This window comes from Cricetulus griseus, chromosome 5, assembly GCF_003668045.3.
Source record: "Cricetulus griseus strain 17A/GY chromosome 5, alternate assembly CriGri-PICRH-1.0, whole genome shotgun sequence".
NCBI lineage: Eukaryota > Metazoa > Chordata > Mammalia > Rodentia > Cricetidae > Cricetulus > Cricetulus griseus.
The window spans coordinates 179,005,217-179,012,524 of NC_048598.1; the positions used below are offsets into that span (position 1 = coordinate 179,005,217).

The 7,308-nt window shown below is 43.3% G+C and overlaps 2 pseudogenes; both read left to right on the forward strand.

Annotated features, from left to right (window-relative positions):
- The first annotated feature begins 174 nt into the window (after positions 1-174).
- Positions 175-3,817, forward strand: LOC118238993 (annotated as a pseudogene).
- Positions 3,818-3,948: 131 nt separating this feature from the next.
- Positions 3,949-4,450, forward strand: LOC113836061 (annotated as a pseudogene).
- Positions 4,451-7,308: the final 2,858 nt, after the last annotated feature.

Sequence of the window (7,308 nt, forward strand, 5' to 3'; positions counted from 1 at the left end):
GTCTTCACTAAGGCTCCTGCCTCTGAGTTCAGGATATAACAGGAAGACATGCAAAAAATGCCCTCCTCTGCCCATGAAAAGCAGCCCTGATGCTGAAGCTCTGATAGAGGTGCCCAGCACTGGACTCCCTGGTCCTCCCATTCGGTGGTCATCAGTGAACACTCAACACTCAGCATGGAGTTGAGACTGAGCTGGGTTTTCCTTGTTGCTCTTTTGAAAGGTAATTTATGTATAAGAAAAGATACTGTGTGAGTGGACTTGAGTGAGAGGGACAGTGGACATTTGTGAGAGTTTACAGACACGATTCTCTTTTCACAGGTGTCCAGTGTGAGGTGCAGATGGTGGAGTCGGAGGGAGGCTTGGTGCAGCCTGGAAAGTCCCTGAAACTCTCCTGTGCAGCCTTGGATTCACTTTCAGTGACTACTGGATGAACTGGGTCCGCCAGGCTCCAGGGAAGGGGTTGGAATGGATTGCAAGTATTGAACAAAAAACAAATAATTATGCAACACACTATGGGGAGTCTGTGAGTGGCAGATTCACCATCTCAAGAGATGACTCCAAAAGTAGTGTCTACCTGCAAATGAACAAATTAAGAGCTGAAGAATCTGCCATTTATTACTGCACTAGACACAGTGAGAGGACTTCAGTTGAACCTAACACAAACCTCCCTGCAGGAGCGCTCAGAACCAGCAGGGGGCGCAGGTCACACATGGAGGGAGGGACAGGGCAGTGACAGGTGCAGACATACTCAGGGCTGGTTTATGTGGTCACAGCTGTCGCCCAATCTACTGATTTCTCAGGATGCTCTCTGTGTTTATGGTCTTTGGAGTCTGTGATAACAGAGTTCTCCTCTGCCTCAATTTACAATATACACACCACGCAGTCTAACGTGAATCACATGGAAATATCTCACCTCTGATAGCAGAAATGACTCTGGTGATGACACAGGATTAAATGCTGAGTGAGGTCTGCAGTATTGGTGATGATTTTCCCTCATGAGATTCAGACAAATACTCAGTGGTATCCAGTTAGGACAGTGTCTGGGATTAGTGGAGTCACAGGGGAGGTGAGGCAACACTCAGTGACCCCCACACCCTAACAGGTCTCACGTCTTCTTTTTCCCTGAGCACTGTGCACATCAGACACAGATGTGACCCATTTGTACTTTCCTTGATGCAGTTACTTCACCTGTAACTTTCATCATGGTGTCTCCTGTTACATTTTGTTCTTCTAACTTCTGGTCTTTGTTCAAAACAGACATAAGCCAGTTACATGAAACTCACCTGAGACCTAGGGTGTAACCCTGTGTGACAAGGTTAAGGCTGTTATTGAATGAAAACAAGAAATAATTTAAAAAAAACATGACTTGCAGCAGTTATGGTGGAGGAGTAACTTTATTATTGGTATGTCAGAGAGCATAGACAGAGGCTTGGACATCTGTGAGAGTCCAGAGTGGACACTACCCTGGGTCATGTGAGGAGTGGGGGAGTGGTAAGGGAAGGGAAAACAGGGGAACCAGGTGAAGCACTCAGGACACCCAAAAGAGATGAAAATGACCAGATAACTGAAACAGTTGGATTATATACAGAAGAGCAGCTCATGTAGGGAAGCCCAGCCCAGGGCTGGAATGTTGAGGGTATGTAGAAGGATATGCCAGCCAGGAGGACCCTGTAAGAAGTAGGGACTGAGGGCAGCAGGGAGATATGGTGTCCACTTTCGGTCGTGATATTTTTAATTGGCACATCATTCATTTGTCCCAGGTTTGAAAGCTATCATCTCAGGCTTTTACTGATAATAAACAAATGATTAGGAGCTATGTGTAATCTTCTCTATGACTACTTCCAGTCACACTGAGGCATCATTGTTGGGTGGTGTAATGTTCAACTGTAATAGATTCCATGAAAACCTGGATAAAGGGAAGTCAGGTATTTATTTGGGACTTACTCATGAATAAAAATAGATAGAGAACCACTGAGGTCTTCTGCCCAGAGATCTGGAAGCTGAGACCTGATCTGCAAACACAGTTGAAGACAAGAGCGCCCCTCTCAGTCTGCATGCAGCACCTGAGTCTCCAGCAGGAAGGGACTGGAACCTAAAAGACTATTGGGTGGGTGAATTCCCACAACAGGGTGGGGCCAATAGAAGCTGGAATGCTGGTCCTGTGCAGGCCGATCAGGTTCTAAGGAAACTTCTAGGCTAGAGACATGTGGGCATTAGTTGGAGCAATTTGTGAGCCTGGATCCTAGGAAATGAGCCATTTTAAACCTGTTTCAGCATGCAAATTTTGAGAGAAAGCCTGGAGCAGTCTGCTATTGATTTAAATGTGATGCAACAAATAGACTAGGGAGAAAGGTCAAATAAGATGTTAAGGGAAATTTTTATCTCTGTGAACATTTGAAAATTTAGGCCCATGGACTTTCTGAATCAGAGAAGATGGATCCAAGACCAGGAGATGAGGACAGAGACAGAGACAGTGAGACAGACAGTGAAGAAGATCCCACTCTCAGGATTCAGGAAATCAAGTAGGTTTTCTGGGAAACAGGGAGAAGCAGAGGTGTCCTGAAAGATTCTCTGACTCTGAGGGAGTGCCTGGGCTTATCAGGAACTGGAAGGCACACAGTGTCCCAGGAGCCAAGGACTCTGACCTGGAAACCTATGACATTTTCCTCTCAGTGTAGCAGACTGGACCAACTCCATGATGCCTCACAAAATGTGATGGGTCAAGCAATAACAAGATGGTTAATTTTCAAAGTGCAGTGACTCAGCATGCCATAATTCTCTGTAGTCACTCTGTAGAAGCAGAGGGTAGTGACGAGCTGGATCCAACTGCCAGCAGGGAAGTCGATGGCGTTGAGAGGAACATTAGTAATGATAGAGGAACCACGTAAAATTAGCCTCTGTCCCATCCAAACAGTGCTTACAGGAAAAAAAGAGCCTTTCCCCCTGCAGCTGAGCTCTGTGAACACTGAAGTAGCATGAATGTCTTACTGCTCAAGCTACACTGTGAAGGTTGAGTGTAAACTAATACATACTAACTTGCACTGGTGCTCAGGACCAGCAGGGGTCACAGTGGAGCAAAAAATCAGCAGGATAGAAATGAGATGAGGATAGGAGGGTACTCTATGGTCTCTGTGGACCCCTTATAAAAGCCTATACATGAACAGCACCTGTTGCATGTGGTATGTAAAGTCTCCAATATTCAAACACAGTAAAAATCTTTGTTAAATATTGCACATTTTATTTTCTTGTTTGTTTTATTAAGATTTACTTATTTTTGGTATTTGAAATTTTTTCATATAGTATTTTTAGATCACATTCTCACTGCCCAATTCCTCCCTGATTTTTACTATCTCCTTACCACTCAACTACACAGCCTTTCTTTGTCTCTATAAAAAGAAACACATGGACAAAAAAGAAAGAATACAAGACCAAATGCACACACACACACACACACACACACACACACACACACACACACACACACACACGGGAAACACAGAGCTGCAAACAGCTGGAAAAGCCAAGCAAATCTTGTTCCTCCATGAGAGAAGAATACAAATTCTGCTAATTTCAGGAGCTTTGGAAATATCCAATCACAATTATTAGTCCCAATGGAGCCTAATCTCTTCACCTGGAGGACCAAATATCTCAGGTTCCAATTCTATTTGTAAATTGAAATATTAGACCTTGATGTGTCTGTAGGGTCTGCACAGGTCTCAGGAATGGCTCCTCCTTCAGACAGCATCACTATTTGGACCTCAGCATCCTGCTGCCTGACCCAGGTGTCCTCTACCTCCTCATTCTCCAGCTGGACTAGGTTCTTATCTAAGAGGCGCCCTGCTCTTGAATATGCAAATCACAGGAGTCTATGGTGGTAAATACAGGGATGTCTACACCAACAACAACATATGATCAGTGTCCTCTCCACAGTCACTGAGCACACAGGTCCTCACCATGGGATGGAGCTGGATCATCGTCTTCCTGGCGACAGCAGCTTCAGGTAAGGGGCACCAAGTTCCAGAGTTAAGGATGGTGGATGCACTCAGGTGACAGTAACATCCACTCTGCATTTCTCTCCAGCTGTCCACTCCCAGGTCCAGCTGCAGCAGTCTGGGCCTGAGCTGGTGAAGCCTGGGGCCTCAGTGAAGATATCCTGCAAGACTTCAGGCTACACCTTCACTGATGGTTATATGCACTGGGTTGAGCAGAAGCCTGGGCAGGGCCTGGAGTGGATTGGAAGAATTGATCCTGATAGTGGTAATACTAACTACAATCAGAAGTTCCAGGGCAAGGCCACACTGACTAGAGACAAATCCTCCAGTACAGTCTACATGGAGCTCAGCAGCCTGACATCTGAGGACTCTGCTGTCTATTACTGTGCGAGAGACACAGTGTTGCAACCACATCCCGAGTGTGTCAGAAACCCTGGAGGAGCAGGAAGCTGAGATGACACAGAAGATTAGCCTGGGGACTTTCTCAGAATTCATAAATCTGAATGTCCCTTTTACATTGTCCTTCTAACAGTCCTATAGGGTGTTTGTCAAGCTTTCCAAATGCCATCTGAGAATTTTGTGGTGATGATTGAGTAAGCCTTATTGTCCTGCAGTAACTAGACATTGAGGAGATCTTTATCAGTGACCACCTCCATTTACTTGCTTCTGCTTTAATGAAATAGAGAAAAAGACGCTGTGACAATACATTATGAGTGGTGTGTGTGTGTGTGTGTGTGTGTGTGTGTGTGTGTGTGTATTCTTTCAATCTAAGATACTAGAATTGTTATTGGCGTATCTGGGTATAAACTATGATATGAATTTTGCTAGGAAAATAAAAGTCAACAATAGCTGAACAAACAAAAGCAACTTTCAAAAAATTCAGTAATGTATCTAACAGCACACCAAATACTTTGGTGGAAGTTTACTCCATAGATTTGTGGGAGTCTGTTTATTTACATTTCCTCATAATTTAAATACTATGTAATCATTTATAGGTAAATCTAACCCTGTATTGCTTTTGTTGATAGCAATCAAATTTCGTATCATTTGAGAGATTACGATGGAACCAACTATTATTTTGTGAAGTTCTCTCCATATAGAATCTGTCACTTTGGAGACATTCTGGGCTCCTGCTCATATAACATGGGCCAAAAGAGCAGGATTGGAAACTGGTGATGTAAAAGGCGTTGATGTCATCAGGAGCCTAGTTGATCATTCCCCTGTTTCCCCAATTTCATTGTCTTTGTCACAAGTTTTATTTTCACACTGATTGACACTGACTGGACATCAGTGTATTGCACATGATAACCCCACACCCCACAGCAACACATACACAAGCACACACACAGACACACACACACAGACACACAGACACACACACACACACACACACACACACACACACACACACACACACGCACAGGCACACACACACACACACACACACACACAGAGAGAGAGAGAGAGAAAGAGAGAGAGAGAGAGAGAGAGAGAGAGATTGAGAGAGATTTTTTTTTTATATGTGTCATGGCCAACTTATATCCATTCTTTTTGTTTTTCTTTTTCTTTCTTTTTTTTTTGGTTTTTCTAGACAGAGTTTCTCTGTGGCTTTGGAGGCTGTCCTGGAACTAGCTCTTGTAGACCAGGCTGGTCTCGAACTCACAGAGATCCTCTAACTCTGCCTCCCGAGTGCTGGGGTTAAAGCATGTGCCTCCAATGCCCGGTAAGAGGCTGCTAGTCTCCCTCTCGGGGAATCGAACCCTGGTCTCCCAAGTAACAGGCAGTGATACTCTCCTCTGTACTACGAAGGACAACTGCTGTATCCACTCTTAATTTTGGACTCAGTTATAACTTTCATATGTCTGTATCTAAGCAATTCTCTCTGTGTAGGCTTTTAGTTTCTGTTCTATTTAGGAGAACACATATACCTTGGCTCTACATAAGCTGAATATCAGGAAAAATAATTCTGCCATTGATAGCATGGCTATGATCTGACAATTTTAATACAAAATTTCTTTTCCTCCAAGGCCCAGTGTCCTACCAATGACTCATGTGAAGCATAAAGGTTCATCAGCATCATGAACTCTCTTGCTCTGATATAAACCACAGCCTCAGGATATAAAGTAAAGAAGATTCCTTATCTGTATATCCCTGGGAACTCTCAGCAGAAAAACTAATAGTGATATGAATGTTGGGTTGTTGTTAGACTTGAACTTACTGGACTAATGCAAGGTTCATAGGGCTGACTTCTGTGGGGAGAGACTGGATTTCTGAAGAATAGTCAAAGCTTCCATTCTCCACAGAACTCCATCTTATGTCTACACTGCTGCATTACAGTCACACAAGGTTCTTCAGACAACCTTCCTGACCTATAAAGGATTGCTGATAGACAATAAAACTGTCTACAAACATTTCAGAGCAACCCCTACATGGGGTGAAAATAAATAATTGGAGACCCTGTTCTGTCAAAGAAAACACAGAGGTACACAGTCTGATATTGTGTATTATGATTTTCAAATGACAACAAGTCCATATGATCAATAACATTGCTAAGTATTTTTGCTATGAGGCATCAAAAAGGAAAACCAAAATAATTCATTCATGCAGAGCCTGGAGAGCAAGTGCAGAGAGGCCAGCAAGGGTGTTTCCTGACTCTACTCAGAATTTATTCCTCTCAGTTAACCACATACAAGGCCCAGGAGACCATCTCCTATGGCAGTTAGAACCCTCCCCTAGAAGGATACAGGATCTGTTAGTTCCTCAAATCTGTGTCACTCTCCTGGGAATGCTACAATAACAGAAATGACCTTGTTCAAAGACTCCCTCAATCACCATGAAGCCAGTTTACTAAGAGTAGAAAGAATTTCTCTATTGGAAAACCAGGACATGCATTTATCCACAGCAGATGGGGTTCTAGAGCACAAGGAGGTGTGCATGTGGCCCTATCCCTAACCTAGAACCTATCTCCAATTCATAACACCTTTAAATTGAAAAATGACCTTTGTCAAAGAGTGTTTGGTGGAGGATCCATCAGCAGATGCTACCAGGATCTAATTCAAATGCCTTTGGGAGGTTCCCTGTATCATTATATCACATGGCTTTACTTCTATTTTATACATTTATCTACTTATCTCTTATTTTATCCTAGAGTTCCTTTGCCTAAATGGTACAGCTTCTCATTTTGTCTTTTTATGGGATTCCTGAGTATATAAATCTGGTGGTCTTTGCAACCACACCTGTTTCTTGTGCCTTTTCTTGGGCTCTTGTCATTCAGTTTTTTTGTTGGTTTTCTTCTGTTCAAATGTGTCATTTTTTA